Source organism: Pleurodeles waltl, chromosome 5 (genome assembly GCF_031143425.1).
Source record: "Pleurodeles waltl isolate 20211129_DDA chromosome 5, aPleWal1.hap1.20221129, whole genome shotgun sequence".
NCBI lineage: Eukaryota > Metazoa > Chordata > Amphibia > Caudata > Salamandridae > Pleurodeles > Pleurodeles waltl.
This window is the reverse complement of record NC_090444.1, coordinates 540,149,658-540,166,801: the sequence shown is the minus strand read 5'-3', so window position 1 is coordinate 540,166,801 and position 17,144 is coordinate 540,149,658. Positions and strand designations below refer to the sequence as shown.

The 17,144-nt window shown below is 42.1% G+C and overlaps 1 long non-coding RNA gene across 1 annotated transcript in view; it reads left to right on the top strand.

Annotated features, from left to right (window-relative positions):
* The first annotated feature begins 1,302 nt into the window (after positions 1-1,302).
* Positions 1,303-17,144, top strand: part of LOC138295820 (uncharacterized) — a 77,906-nt gene continuing 62,064 nt past the window's right edge. Inside the window, exons 1-2 of the long non-coding RNA XR_011203692.1 lie at positions 1,303-1,657; positions 4,065-4,190. This is a non-coding gene — a long non-coding RNA (uncharacterized lncRNA). The remainder of the gene's footprint in view (positions 1,658-4,064; positions 4,191-17,144) is intronic.

Genomic DNA, 17,144 nt, shown 5'->3' with positions numbered 1-17,144 from the left:
TGCTATATTATCTGCTTCAAATGTTGGTTGTCGACACATGCGGAGTCTGTGAGAAGCATTTCTGCCATTTAGTGTGATTGCTTCCTTTTTTCCATCGGCCTGTTTATGGGATCGTGTAATGTGCCAATGTTCTAACAACACAGGGAAAACGATGGTCTTAATCCATGATTTAAATGGCACAACAAAACGGCAATTACACTATGCAGTTTGAGGTAGTGCAGTATGCAAATGAAGGCCAGGCAATTTGGCCCAAATAAAATGGCTGACCTTTCAAATGTTCCTTCCGTTTCATATATCAGAAGGAATCAATTTCCAGGTCATTTGTGATTTTACATGACTTCTTTTAATGCCAAGAGTGACACAACTGCTTCAACCAGTGGCTGCGGGACTCAAACCTCTACTCACTTCGGCATAACGGCATGGGCTGGCCTTTTCCGTCTCTGCTAGTGCCAAGAGGTCACGACTGGGTTATGTGTGTACTACTACTGCAGTATTCAGCTTTAAAAAAAGACTTGGCATAAGTCAGCAGGGCATTCACGACCATCTTCACAACGTGAAAAGACTTCAAGGACGAAGCTGGTATCTTGCAAAAATATGCATTTGGTAAGATTTTGCATTTCCTTGGTGTCTGTTTTCCCATTTTGATCGACTTTTGATTATTTAGCAGCTTAGCCAATAGAAATATTCAGAGGTGTTCATTTAATGTGTGGAGGATCATATTGAAAAAATATTATGAAGTCAATTTGTGGGTCTGGTGTACTCATCACGTTGAATTGTTTATATGGGCAATTGAAAAGTAAAAAGGGACTCCAGAGATAAGGAACTATCTTTTTTCAATTGTTTTTCATTTTATACTATTATGTCTTCAAAACGATCATCAAATCTAATAACATAGCTTTAGAATTGTATATTGAAATGTTTGAGTGCATTTTTAAAGAATATTCTGCCGGGACTAATTCACATTTCTTTGTCCTGTTTCAGACTCCTAAGGGGAGCAAGCCTATTTGTTGCCTTTTATATTGTATTCGCATTTCAGAAAATACTTTTCTAGTCATTTTGCGGGAATCTGGGAATGCTGTGCGGTTCTGTAACCAGCCCTCAGACAGTCCTAATCATTAATGAATTATACACAAAGACAATCTGATTTTGGCATCAGCAGCAGTGGCTGTGTTAACCACAGCGGCTACTGCTGTGAAGTGAACATCTGCACATTAGTTAAGCAACTGCCACACTCCCAGCTTTTCGTGTTCCATTACAAGGCACCAGCGGCTCTCAGGGGGGCCAATTGGCAGCAGCGAGGAGCAGCCAATAACAGCAGGAACTAGGAAGGAACAGGTGCTCCTCCAGTCAGCTCTGCGTCGAAAGATAAGTGCTGCGGATGGGTAGCTTTCTTCCCGAAACACTCCAAAATAGACACGCTTTGGTGCACTCTATATGTCACAATTGGCTTATACTGCAAGTCTCAGAATTAACTGTTTGCTTCAAGAGGACGGTTTTTAATTGAAAAGCTGTGACCCCCGACTCCTTTTTCAAGTCGAGCTGCTCAGTGATACTGCTGAGAAGACTGTGCAAAACTCAGAATATTTCAACTTGTTTTGTTTTACTTGCAGGTCCATTGAGGCTGTGGCGGACATTTTGAAGACCTCTTGTGTCGAGGGTAAGTTTTGTGAGAATTGATATAGCGAGTGGAATGAGATGCAATCAGGCACGCTCACGAAATCTGTTTTTAAATTGATTGAAAAATACCAAAATTATGATTAGATATTGAGTATTCTCTTGTGAAATGCATAGCTCAATGGTGTTACCTGTTAAGCACATGGTAAACAATATAGCGGTCTGATTGTTACTTGTTCAGAATCTGGTTACTCTAAAAACAACATTTGATTGTGCCAGTGTGAAATTACTCATTACTACATGTGGTACCGAGTCCTTGGTACTCTGTGATAGTTACTCAAGGAGACTTCAGTGACTTTCCAGGGCCGGCTTTAGGGCTGGTGGCACCCAGTGTGACATCCTTTTTTTGGCGACCCCCCTACTGTCTTCTCCACAAGTGCCTTCCCGTCCACCCTCCAACAGTGCCCCTCATCTCTCCATAGTCCCTTTCTGTATCCATGTCATTCTTTTATACTGCTAGTCATAGTTCACCCACATTCAGAGCCCCATTTACAAACCCTTTGGGCTACCATTGCATCATTTGTTTTTTGATGCAGCGGTGGCACTGGCAGTCCACTACACTGCTCCATATTTACAAACTGACACATTGGGCTCAATGCATCAGTTTGTAATGTCCTGCATCACATTATACCTGCACCAGGTATAGTGTATGCATGGTAGACAGTCCCACGGGAAAAGCTGTGCAGAACTGGTGCAGTGAATTTACTAACATTTCACTGCGTCATTCTGCAACTTCACTGTGTCAAAATTTTACAGCCTGCTCAGAGCAGAAGTAAAATTGATGTAGGGATTTTTCCTATGGGAGTCTCCTTGCACTGCTAGAGTTGTGTCAGTTTAACAGTGCTACTCCAGCAATGCGTGAATTTAGCGTCAACGGATGCATCAGAATTTCTGATGCATCTTTGAAAACGTGCATCATGGAGCTCTGTGTATTGTGGTGCCGTTAGGAGATGTGTGGGAAGTGCAAGGAATTTGCTGCATCGATGGCAATGTGTCACATTCTTGTAAATGAGGCCCTCAGTTCTGCATGGTACACATCCTCAAAAATGCAAACTTTGATCTTTCTCCAGCAAGAACCTTAGGGGCATATTTATGACAAGTGGCGCTGCACCTAGTGCAGAGCTACTTTTCATGCGCCCCTTAACACCCCCCTAATGCCACCATGGTAGAGCCATATTTAAAATACGGCACACCATGGCGGTAGTTAGGGTGAGTAGTGTCATAATTTATATGATAGTCTGGCGCTTTGCAGGATTAGCGTAAAAAATTATGACACTAATCCTGCAAAGCACCCAGAGGCCCATTGTAATCAAAGGGAGCCTCTTTTTAACGCCTTCACTTAGCAGGTGTTAAAAAATGCCACTAAAAATGGTGCAAAGAAATCTCATAGATTCATTTGGGCCATTTTTACAGCCCCCCCCCCCCCCCCCCACTAGAGCCGGAACGCCCCCGTTGAATACATTGTGCCTGGTGCAGGCATAATGTGGTGCATGGGATTACAAAGTGGTACAATTGTAAATATGGCGCGGTGTTTTTCCCCATCCAATGCCAGATTAGCATAAAATAAATTACACTAATGTGGAGTTGGAATGGTGCAAGGCCAGCATAAATCTGGCCCTTAGTCACCAGAGTTATCTTGTCATTTTTATTGTTGCCTGAAATTTGCTAGACCCACTTTGAACTCCGCAGCACATGCTTTTGAACTCATAAGTTACTTTGTACACACTGTCCCCTAGAGCCGGCCCCTGCTTAGTTCATATGCACCAATACGTAATTGGTTCTGATGTGAAAGAACATAATGCTGAGAATGTCGTCAACGTTTGGAAAACTTTTTCAGAGAAAAAAATAATTTTCTGAATCAGATTTTTGAACAAGACTTGCTTTCTCCCTATAATTGCAAATATTTGTGAATCGAGTTATTTTGTGCTGTCTACTCAAACCTCCCAATGTCTGGTCTTGAGTAAATATGGTGCACTTAAAACTCATCATCAAGTACAGGGGTAAAAGGAATGTGTGCGAGGTTGATGTGTTGTTACACAATCTTTGTACAGTTTTCTATAACGTCTTACCAATGCCCTATCTTCCTTTCAATACTGGGTACAATTAGTGCCCTAATTGTACAGAGGCCCTGTCTGCTGCTTTCTGAGGGCCGGGGCAGCAGACAGTTTCATTCAAGGCCTCCTCCACCAGCTTGCAGTAAAGGTGTGGCGACAAACGCTCAGCTCTGGCAGATGGCGCTCTGCTTTTGACTCCAGCTGAGCTCAGCAGGGTTGGTGGCTCAGAAGGTTAGGGCTTGTCAAAAAGACTCCTGTCTGCTAAATGAATAACAAAGTGAAAGCTGACAGTTAGCCTCGTAGAGAAACTTGGATTTTTTTTGTTTCCGTTTTCAGTTATATGGTGGTGGCTGTGAAAACCCAGCAGTCAGATTTTCATGCTCAGCAGAAGCACTAAGTAATGATATGGTCAGAAGCAACCGGGAGATGGAAAGCCAGCACATGCCACCAACAGGACATACGGTAAGCCCGCGGACAGCCTATGCGATTTTTTAATTTTGTAGTGTACTATAAGAAAACGTATTTTAGTTTAGAATAATACAAATTACTTCAAAACGTGTTGGCTATTAACAGCGTTCTACATCAGAACACTGAATAAAGATATCAAAACAGAACATACAAATAATACACTTTTAATGAATAAGTATACCTCTAAGCACAGTTCATGGAGATAAAAAGCAAAACATGGGAGGACAAAAATGCTAAAAGTCAAACATGTACAGAATATTTGTGTTAATGTAAAGCACTCTTCAAAAATAAAAGGAGCCCTATAGAAACTTTCCGAGACATTCTTATAAAGTGTTGTGCAGTTTAGAAACGTGTTTTTCATTTCCATGTGCCATAGGCTTTTCTTTTCTTACTCTTTGGTCTTCTGTTTTTATCTCAGTCCACACAGCTAACCCGAGTCACAAAGCATTTTCTATTAGCAGCTGAGGTTTACTTCCGATTTAGTCCTACATTTTCGCGAGTAAAACAAAGTTATGTGACTCAGGCCCAGTGAGAATAGCTCAGGTGAGCAATATTCTTGCTTGGATCATGTTGCTCCAGGTTAGGTGTGTTGCTTAAGTGTGCTCTTTCTTCACACGTTAAGCACGCAAATAATTCCTCAGGTTTTTATACAGTTATGCTGCACAACTTGTGAACACATCTTGTGTACTTCTATAGCTGCTGTATAAATGACAGTCACGGGAGGTGAAGGGTGGGCGTTATTCGAAGTGTTAACGGTTCTGCAGCTGATACCAATAGGATCACTGTAACAATTTGTATTCCTCACATTTTTGGGTTCAGGAGTAGCAAAGAGCATCAACTCCTCATCAGCGGTAGTAAGCCCTACATAAACGCAATTCACAATTAAGATAAATGTACATCACTGCGTTGCCCTTATGTACAGGCTTGCAGTATACATATATAAATCTTTAACAAATGACTGTGTAATATGTGCGCTGGTGGATTCACTCGGCGATCTATGCAGAAATTCCAGTTCAGCAACAAATCCTAAATTGTTAATTTTTAAAAGAGTCACGTAGACCCTGGTGGACGATCTGCAGCCAGGGGGCTGGATACAATCATCCCCTCTATCCTAGCAGAGTGCCATCCGTCCTATCAAGAGATCCCTGCCTGAAAGGCCGCCAGGGTGGATGACATTGTGGCGGCTCTCCTCAAAACAATGCAGGTTTGCCAAGCAGTCACCATGTTTAAATTCACACTTGGAAAACCTTTTTGGCTTATAGGACACAATCTCCCAAAGCCGTAGTTTGTTTTCTCCAAGGTAAAAAACGACCCCAGTGCACAGAACATTTTTTCTCTGTGCATCGGACCACATTTTCCTGTTAATTTCCATTATGCCACTCATACAGGACACTGGCAGGAAACAATGGTGATGGCCTCCCCAACCTAGTGGTAAAGGTAACTGTCACTATGGCCCGGTGGTCCTGTTGCAAATGGACATCTGGGTCAGGTGTTACTGTCAGTAGAGCCAGCTGAGTAACCCAATGGTCCCCCCCAGTCTAACTACAGGAGGAAAATTGGCAGTTTGGTGGGCGGGGCACCACAACAAACTTTAAATGTAACCGTGAGAGCTACTACAATGAATTAGATAAATGTTGGTTCAGTAAAGTAGATGAAAAATTGACCACATTGTGTAATCAATTTACCAGTTACTTTCTTCACTTATTTGGTTCAATAACTTTAAACATAAAGTCAAAGTCCACATCAAAAATAATTAAATTATGCTAATCAATTGGTTGTAGTTAACAGATTTCATGATGTGTTGTGGCACTTCGTGTTACTCATTGTTGATTTTATCATTTGTCTTTCTTGTTTTATATTGGTCTAATTATGTTCTTATTGAATTTTTATTGTTTTGTTGGTATTTGTTATGTTTTAGGGAAGCACAGTATTGTTGATTCTTTTTATTCTGTGTGCTGTTGTTAAGATCATCTTAATTTATGTGATATTTTGATGTTTCACAAATTAAAGTTCTGTGGGGGCGGGCGAGGGGTGGGGTTGGGGGAGGGCCAGTGTTGACACCTCCATATTGCAATGCCCTTGTCTGATTCAGCGCTATTGTTCATTTGTTTCTAGTATGTGAGGTTGTGTATTGTTGTTGTGATTATCCCATGGTTTATATGACAATTACATGTATGGTATGTTCCTCAAACCTTCCGGCTCTTAAAGGTAAGTCCACAAAACAGTACAAAATAACAAATGGAGCATAAGATACGCCTATTACCTTCAGCTGTTCAAATTGATAATCTAAGTATGAATAACACAATATATCTACAATTAGCAACAATACTTAAGGATAAAGTAGATTTCACAATCATTGTGTTCTAGTGCGAGAAATAATGTGTACATTGTGGTACTCAGTGGCTGACAGAGACACTTATTCTAAAATGACTTTGCCAGTTTAGACCCCAGGTGTAGACATGCGCAAAAGGCAGCGACCACCCCTTAAAAAGAGTACGGCAAATATTTAACACAGCTACGCGCTCCAGTAATTGCTTACTGTCACCATGTTCCTAGTGACAGCACCTAAATGAAAATTACAAAAATGGCTGCTCTGTGGTGGAGGTGCATGGATTAACATGACTGGCATGATATCAACACCCAGTTTTACAATTACCTGAGTAATTATGTTACGTTCTGAAAGTAGGCCCCGAAGCACAGTGGATGTACATATTGTCCCCCTTTTCCTCATGGCACAACTGTGAAAACTAACGTGTGTATTTTAATGTTGGTATTTATATTCCCTTCAAATAAAAAGACCAGCCTTCAGGCAACTGGTTGCACAAGGATGGCTCCCACCTTTGTGCCATGGTATGACCATGACTATTTGAGGCCAGTGTCGGGCGAACACAGGCTCCAACATTAATCAACTGGGGTCAAGGGTGCACCGCAGGAGAGCTGCACCAAACCTCAGTGGTACAGTTGGAGAGGCCATTCTGGAATATACAACAGAACACATATTTTATATGCTGAAAATGCACTTGGCAAAGTACAGGGAGAACAGATTTGAGTGCATCCTTCGTATGTGTGCAATTTACCATGTGATAGCAGGGAGTGTGCAACATTTTAATAAATCAGTTCAAGAAAGAAAGACAAGGTGAGAGACAAGAGCAAGGAGAATCTCAGAAAGACATAAGTGTCCAAAAATATGTGGGCAGGATCAGCCATTGGACAAAGAAAAATATTCATGGGAAACATGCAAGGAAAGGAGTACACAGGGAAGGCAGTGAGTCAAAATGACACGTTACTTCCTCAAGCTAGTAACTGTCAAGACTACCCATAATGCACCCTTTCGGGTTTGGAGGAAGAGTATTGGACCCACCGACGTCTCTGGTTTTCCATTCATCAGAAGTGCACAAAGCCTGACTGTAGACATGCACCTTGGTGCCAGTGGAAAGTAAAAATGCCCATGCCCATTTTTGAAGGAGCTTCCTTATCAGAAAATAAGCTATTATCAGTGCAGCAGGCGCACTGGCAAGGGGGCTAGGGAAGTGAGGAGCCCAGTGTGCCCGTGTTATCTCCAGAGTCACTATCAAACCTGGGGGCATTTCCTTGTCTGCACTTGCACCCATGGCATCCCTGTGACATCACAGCTCCTTTGGGACTACCCACTAAAAACAAAGATTGACTATACTCACGTAGCACTGCACATAGTTAAGGCAGAAGATCACAAGACCCCTTACCCTGTGTTTACCTTCATTTGGGTAATAACACAAAATCCAGACAAATGTCTGCTCACATGATTACCAACAGTGCCAATAGGTCAACAAATTGACAACTGCTGCACGATACAAAAAAGTGACACTCATCCACTCATGTATTTGTCGACTCTAAGTCAATAGGAAAGTGTTGTTTCAAAGCCTGTGCAACACAGTACAGCAACACAAAGTAGAACTAGACCATCAAGTTCCTAACTTTATTTTGTTGTTGAGCGCATATACATTAATGGCATTCCTAGTGCTAGATACTATGCATAAAACAAAGTGCTCACTACTAAAGTATGGTAAGGACCTCTTTTATTATAATTATCAGGCTACTGTATACCTATAACAAAATCCGTCCTATCATCCTGTTCTAAACTAGATGGTGTTCTAGCAGCTACATGTGCAACGGATTGTAGCAATCATTGTCGACTGAGTGAATATGACACCGAAATAACGCTCAAATGGTCTAATTCACAAAGATATGTATGTGTAAAACCTCCAGTTAACTAATAAGCTCCATGGCTGAGCAGGAGTAAGGCAGAAGTGTTCTTCATTTATTTCTTGAGTTAAACTGCAAACCAGAACTACAAGAGTAAGTCACACCTACTAATAGCAAAATATTAGAATAATATTATTACTCTGTATGCTAATGAACACACCCAACACCCAATAACAAAAACTAGTCCTCCACGTGACTCACCTTCAAAACACATTTTGTCCACTTTTAAACGAGACTACATATGTATATAGGCTTCATCATATGTGGATTGGATTGTTTTATGACTTTTATATAGGTTTCCGTTCTGGTCCCCAAACCACGTTAGATCCATTGGTAGATAAAATGTTATAATACCTTGAGTAGAATAGGGATGTTAGAGTCGGCCATGTAGTTGCAGTGGATCGCCAGGTCATAGGCAGATTTTTTTAAGACAGGGAGACCACTGCTAGCCTTCAGCACTACTATAGGGAAGTGTGAGGTATTGACCTTTGAAGATACCTGGGACCTCAGTCTGAGTTTGTCTGTGTTTTCTGACTCCTATGAAAAAACCTTTTGGTGCAGAGAGGCAGAATCTCGAGTTGGGTGGTATTTGCTGCATCAGTAATTACTGGGTGAGTTAAATAACTCATCCTTCATTAAAATTTTGGCAGGTCAAAAGCGCGGGAATTTAACCGGAGAGAAAAATTGAATATTTACTGTAACATGTACATTTCTCTTCATAGTATCTCGAGAGAGTTTTACGTTAGTGCACTTGCGTGCAAAAACATGATTTCACAATTTTTTTTAAATCAATTCACATTTTTTTTGCAGAAAAAAAATAATAAAAGGTACCCACCCTTAATGTTACAGTACAGGAAATAGAGCACAACATTTGCGGCACAACTTTTAACGCTGTGAGTGATTTGTGCTATTTTTATCTCTTGCCCTCTAATTAAATTACCAAAGTAACATTCCGGACCTGTGAATGGTGGGGCAATGGCTGGCTAGAACGTGTGCTGTACACAGTACTCACATGAAAGCACTCCTGTTTGTCTATTCAGCATTTTAGATGTAAGGTGCCTGCTTGCAAACAATCTGATGGAAAAGACTTGCTGCACCAGGTATCAGGGATGAGAGTAGCAACAGCATCACAGACCCTGACCGTGCGTACACAGTGTAGATGTCTAGACCTGCAGCAGACAAAGCTGTGTTGACATATAAAGCAATAACGTTTGACTTGACTTGACAAAGCTTCCTGCCCCCCTCTACAGCTGCGACATCAATGCTACAGAAGTGGTGGCAAATATATGAATTACTGCCCTAGCATCTGCAGATCTGTGGATTGGCGTCAGCACACCGTACCATGGTTAGGGATGTAACAACTGGGAGTGAGACAGCCAGATATAGAATTTAATCTGCATGACCATGGGGCTGTCCTACAGGGATGTGCACTCAAAAATCTATAAAGCAATTTGTTGAAATAAGTTTGTTCTGATTTGTACTTTACATTTACTACTCTCTGCCTGGTGGAGAATATGGTTTACCAATCTCTGCTTGGCAAAGACAGTGACAACTTATGACATGGCAGCAGTTGACAACAGGTCTCAGAAAGTTTTGTTTTGTACAACTGCTTACCATGCATGCCATGCGCAACAAGGTTTTAATCACCCAATACAATTATACTTTTTGGAACACAGCTAAGTGTTTCAGTAATTTCTTACTGTCACCCTGTTCCTAGTGACAGCTCATAAATTAAAATAACAAAAAATGGCAATAAATCAAAGTAAGTACATTCGTTTTGGTGATACACACAGACCGCAAAATGTACATTATAGCCTTATAGCCCACTGCCAAGAGCTGGACCGATTGTTAAAGGACCTGAACTTGAATTGGCCTGTAACGAGGGAGAGGGTCTTTCACAACCGGTATAGCCTGAGGCAGAAGGGATATGAGGCTATTAGAACATTCCATCTACTAAGAGTGGAATTTCTAAATTAAAAAGGGAGAAACATGAAGGAAAACATTTGAATAGTGGAGCTTCAGGCTTATAACAGCCACCATTAGGCCAGAGCTATTCCATTTCCTTTAGTGGACCTCTTAACATTTCAATGTTCTAACATGAAGTATAGCACACACAATGTAAGCGTGCTTTGCGGTCTTCATCTAAAGGATGTCAGAAGTGTGAAAATAGTATTAAATGTGTAGTAAGTGGGTTTCTATGTGTTTCAAACAATTTTTATATTCATTTTGTAATGTGAATTCACTGCACAGAAAATTTGTGCCTGTTTGCATAGCGAAAATCTGGTGCTAACATCCACCTCTAAATGCAGAAGGGCATGGTTAGAAATTGGGTTTTTTGATTGCAGGGGGAGGGGGATTCTCAAGTTACAACCACAATTCTTGTCAAAGTGGAACACAAAAGTCACTTAATTAACCTGGGCTTAACTTTCTGGTAATTTGGCAGAAAAGTAGTCAGCCATAATTTAGAAGTACTGTGTAAAGCATTTATGCAGCACACAAAGAATAATAAAGTGAAAACACACCACAAGAAAAATCCCATACCAACTTATAAAATAGTGTAAAATGTATTAACTTATTTCACTAAAGAATGACAAAGATCCAGTCAGTAGGACAAAAGTTATTAATTTTTTAATTTTTAGTAACAACTAGCACCTAACAAAAACAAGGCGCCAACTGCAGGCATCTAGTCGTGTGAGACAGGGACAAAATTAAAAATTATGACCGACCACAAATGAGCGCAGTTCAGATACACAAGATGGATTGGGACCCGTCTTGGATTTGAAAAACCTTTTGTACAAAAATGTCTGAGAAGGAAAAGTTGAGTTGGGCAAGGCAGCCGGCAATGTTGGAGGAAGAAGCGTTGTCTTTAGGGAGCCAATGGACAAGTTGCTGTGAAAATTTCTGCTTTTGGACTTTGTCACTTTTTTGGAAGTCAAAAATATCCAGCTGAATGAAGCTGCAAGCTGTAGCCAATGAGAGCTCCATGAGGCCATATACCCTTCTGCAAGGAGCCACTGACCAGGACTTGCTGCTATGGAGAACTTAGTGGGAGCTACCTCAAAGTCAGACCAACTGATGATGCACCTTGGGCGGATCGGTGAGCAGGTAGGTTCCAGTCTCCTCTCACTTTTTTGGCTGTAAATGTTGCATTTTAATTGGGCACCTTTAGCGTCACTTACAAGGGTCCAGGACTGGGAAGGCATCACTTGGAGGGTAGTAGTCACTTGAGGTTGGGTTTAGGTGCAGGATTCAAGTTGTCAGAGCGATTTGTGTTCCTGTACCTAAGATTAGGAGGGCAGGTCAGGCGGACAGCCCTTGTGATCTCTCTGGTAGTCCTGGGTTCAAGCAGCAAGCCAGTCCACAAGCAGCAGGGAAGTCTTTTGATGGTTCAAGGCAGGCTACAAGCAGCCAGGCAGTCCTCTGAGAGCAGCAGGGCAGTTCTTAGAAGTACAAAGCAGGCCTCAACCAGTAGGGAAGTAATCTGAAGTAACAGGCAGGCATTCTGAGTGTCCTCAGTAAGTGCAGGAGTGAACTGAAAAGTGGGTCTGAGAGTCTTTGTTTTAAACTTGGTGCCCGATTTGAATTGAAAGAAACTTTTAGAGTATTTCCCCCTGAGTGATCATGTTCTTTTGTTGTCATGTTTTTTATATTCCAGAATTGTAAGAAACTTATAGTTTTGTTGCATAGTTTTAAGTGATGTTTGGACACCATGATTCCAGCTGAAATGACAGATATTCACTGGTCGTTAATCCAGAAATTAAGTTTTCTCACAGTGGGCATCCAGAACTCATAACTATTTAATGTTGTTGCTTGGGACTTAACAGGAAGCCTGAGCTGTCTCTCATGGTTATGTCACTTTCTCTTTCCATTGATTTTGGTTTAGAAAGCCATTGGCAGTTCATTCACATCTTCTGTGCCCTAAGGTAACTATAACTCACGCCCACACCATGCACAGTTTTTTATGAATAATTTTACAACAAATGTTACAGTGATATTATGAATGATGTTATAAAAGATGTCATGATTGCTGTAATATCTGGGGTAATTAAGAGTGCATGGCTAGGGTGCGAGTTATAGTTACCTTAGGGCACGAGTTCTAATTTCTTGAGATAACTCTAACTAAAACAGGTGAATTTCTGTGGTTTGATACGTTTAAAATATGAGCCTAACTGTAACATTCCTGTAACCTTTGTTTTTTAAGTGAATTTCCATGATTTTTTTTAAATTCTATTCCCTAACTATAACATCCATGTAAACTTTAACCAGATTGCCCAGCCTTGTTTATCCAACCTCTTCTCCATCACAGTCGGTCTAAAATTGCACCTAGGTCCTGATCCAATACTACTTGAAGATGCTCATGAAATTAAATGCCCGAAGAATTGTTGTGCAATTGTTGTGCAAACATTCTGAAATGGATGTTCAAGACCTTTCTCAGTCTGAGCTTGGATCTCCGATGCAAGCAATCTTCATCAAGTTAATAGATACTTTGATGAAATAAATCAAAATTGCTTTACACCAGAACTGTACAACAGCAACAAATCCCTGGGGTTCTATAATATTAGCAACCTCAGCTTTAGCACACAAATTATTCAGATTGCTTGATATTAACTGACTATTCTCCTCAAAGGGAAGTCATTACTTCCAGAAGACGACTGCAGGACAGCTGTCAAAGCCTTGGTGACACGTCATTCCTATTGTGTCAGTGCTCTAATAGCTGGCATCTGAGAGAACAATCTGTAACCCCTTTTTCTTGCAGTGAATTTCCTTATGCAAAATCTTAGAAAATGTAAGAGGACAACTCCAACTCTCAGAAAACTGCACTGGTTCCCCCTGCCAAAATATGTCTTTAACCCCTAGGGTTCCTTGGACGAGGTGGTTACTTCAGCTGCCGTGGCGCTCAGGCGCCAGGGACGTAACCACCTTGTCCAAGTACCTGCCCACGGGGGAAGTCCTACTGCTCCCCCCGGGAGCCTCACACTTCCCTCCCCTGGGTGGGATGGAAGGGGAATCACTTTCCCTTCCACCCCCACCCGACCCCCCGGGGGGGTCTGATGATGTCAGCACACAATTGCACGCTGACATCATCAGAGGCTGCCCCTTCTGTGCTGGAAGCACAGCTTCCAACGCGGATCGGATGAGAAATGCAAAAGCAGTTCTCCTCCGATCACATGGAGGGGGCAAGAAAAGCATCAAAGGAAATGAAAGGCCTTTCTTTTCCTTTGATGTCTCTCTCAGCATTTCGACATTTGTTTTTAGGTCAGTCTCATGTGAGGGGAGCGACCCCTTAGACAAGGGTCGCTCCCATGGGGAGGCAAATTTGTTTTAGGCCATTTCTGCCCCACTTGTGGGGAGATCGGCCTATATTAATTAGGCCGATCTGCCACCAGGGGGGCAGAAACCTCTAGGTACCACGGAATTTTTTTTGTTTGTTTTATTTTTTTTCTATGTGGGGAGCGACCCCCTAGGCAAGGGTCGCTCCCCTGGGAGCACATTTAACTTGAGGCCATTTCTGCCCTCCCTTGGGGGCAGATCGTCCTATTTTTATTAGGTCAATCTACCCCAAGGGGGGCAGAAACCACTAGACACCAGGGATTTTTTGTTTTCAGATCAGTTTCACGTGAGGTGAGCGACCCCCCCGGGAGGGCAAATTTGTTTTAGGCCTTTTCTGCCCCCCTTGGGGGCAGATCAGCCTATTCCTATTAGGCCGATCTGCCTCGGGGGGCATAAACCACTTAGGCACAGGGATTGGTGTGTGTCTAAGTGTGTGTTTTGTTTGGGGGCCAGCCCCCTTGGGCAAGGGTCTCCCCCCAGGGGGGCACATTGGCCTATTTTTGGAAGGGCCATCTGCCCCCAACAGAGGCAGAAAGCACACCAGAGACCAGAGAAGATCCCCATCTTGGATTCCCCTAGGTGTCTAGTTTTCAAAAATGCACAGGTTTGGTAGGTTTCCATAGGTGCCTGCTAAGATAGAGGTCAAAATCCACAGCTAGGCACTTTGCATAAAATAGCTCTGTTTTCTTTGGGAAAATGTGATGTGTCCACATTGTGTTTTGGGGCATTTCCTTTTGCAGGCACTAGGTCTACCCACAGAAATGAGGTACCATTTTTATCAGAAGACTTAGGGGAACGCTGGGTGGAAGGAAATTTACAGCTCCTCTCAGATTCCAGAACTTTCTGTCACCGAAATCTAAGGAAAAAGTGTTTTTTTGTCCAAATTTTGAGGTTTGCAAAGGATTTAGGGTAACAGAACCTGGTGAGAGCCCCACAAGTGACCCCATCCTGGATTCCCGTAGGTGTCTAGCTTTTAAAAATGCACAGGTTTGGTGCATTTCCCTAGGTGCCGGCTGAGCTAGAGGCCAAAATCCACAGCTAGGCACTTTGCAAAAAACAGCTCTATTTTGGGGGAAAAATGTGATGTATCTACGTTGTGTTTTGGGGCATTTCCTGTTGCGAGCGCTAGGCCTACCCACACAAGTGATGTACCGTTTTTATTGGGAGACTTGAGGGAACGCTGGGTGGAAGGACATTTGTGGCTCCTCTCAGATTCCAGAACTTTCTGTCACCAAAATGTGAGGAAAAAGTGTTTTTTGCCAAATTTTGAGGTTTGCAAAGGATTCTAGGTAACAGAACCTGGTGAGAGCCCCACAAGTCACCCCATTCGGAATTCCCCTATGTGTCTAGTTTTAAAAAATGCACAGGTTTGGTAGGTTTCCCTAGGTGCCGGCTGAGCTATAGGCCAAAATGCACAGCTAGGCACTTTCCAAAAAACATTTCAATGTAAAAATGTGATGTGTCCATGTTGCGTTTCCTGTCGCAGGCATTAGGCCTACCCATGCCAGTGAGGTACCATTTTCACCGGGAGACTTGGGGGAACACAGAATAGAACAAGTGTTATTGCCCCTTGTCTTTCTCTACATTTTTTCCTTCCAAATGTAAGACAGTGTGTGAAAAAGAAGTCTATTTGAGAAATGCCCTGTAACTCACATGCTAGTAGGGGGACCCCGGAATTCAGAGATGTGCAAATATCTATTGCTTGTCAACACCTAGTCTTGTGCCCATTTTGAAAATACAAAGGTTTCCTTGATACCTATTCTTCACTCTTTATATTTCACCAAATGAATTACTGTATACCCGGTATACAAAGAAAACCAATTGCAAGTGCAGCTCTTTTATTGGCTCTTGGTACCTAAGGATCTTGATGAAACTACAAGCCCTATATGTCCCTGCAACTAGAAGTGTCCAGCAGACGTAACGGTATATTGCTTTTGAAAATTTGACATGGCAGGAAAAAGTTACAGAGTAAGACGAGGTGAGAAAGGCTGAATTTTTTCACCTCAATTTCAATTTGTTTAATTTTAGCTGCTATTTTCTGTAGGAAAATCTTGTAGGATCTACACAAATGGCCCCTTGCTGAATTCAGAATTTGGTCTACTTTTCAGAAATGTTTAGCTGCCCAGGATCCAACATTAGTTTCATACCCATTTCTGTCACAAACTGGAAGAAAGCTAAAAGCACAAAAAATAGTAAAAATGGGGTATGCCCCATTAAATGCCAAAATTGTGTTGAAAAATGTGGTTTTCTGATTCAAGTCTGTCTAACCTGAAAGCTGGGAAGATGGTGATTTTAGCACCATAAATCCTTTGTTGATGCCATTTCAAGGGATAAAAACACAAGCCTTCTGCAGCTCTTTTTTCCCATTTTTTTTTATACAACATTTTTGCAGTATTTTGGCTAATTTCTTGGTCTCCTCCAGGGGAACCCACAAACTCTGGGTACCTCTAGAGTCTCTAGGATGTTGGGAAAACGGGACGCAAATTTGGGGTGGGTAGCTTATGTGGACAAAAGGTTATGAGGGCCTAAGCGCAAACTGCCCCAAATAGCCAAAAAAAAGGCTCAGCACTGGGGGGAAAAAGGCCTGGTAGAGAAGAGGTTAAGACCTGGGGTACCACACCATACATACCAAACAAAATCAACATGTCCAGAGGCATCCACAAGACATGTGGGAGCAGCATAGCAATATTAGGATCCAAGAAATGCAGGGAGGAAAGGGAAACATCACTCCTACTCTGCTTTGGTTTGAGTGTGTTAAACTTCATCTCGGCCGAAATCCAGGAATTACCACCTCTGCCCTCTTCAGAAAAAGAAAAATATCTCAGACCCTTCTATTGAAGCATCACCTTATGGCAGTGCAATCACCAGAGATCCAGGTGCAACTAAATAATACATACTCTAATCGACCTCACTTGCTACCATGCCCACTTCCTCCTAGCCAAACTCCAACTACCCCTCCAGCTTCTCCTCCTCCTGCCACTTTTGCAGTTCAAACTACATCCTCTCTCCCTGCCTTCCACCAACCCTTAATGCCTTTTAACCCGCCACAGCGCTCCCCTGCCCTTTTAGTTGCGCTCGCACTGTGTAAAAACAGGTATATACGACATAAAGTACCTTCTAATACATGAATCAATTGCTATAAAATCGCACATAGGTATTGTAGGATTTTGAACCATGTACTCTACTCTCCCTAGCTCGTGCATTGTGTGGCTTCAAGCCCTTATCATTTAGAAAGTGTTTGAAACAGTATTAACTTTGGGGATGTCTGGGGTATTTTTAGGGTTTAAGAGATCACAATCCATTCAGGAAGACGACTGCGTATTCGTGAAATCAAACTCTTGCTCCAGCATTGATATATTTTGAAATAACGTTAAC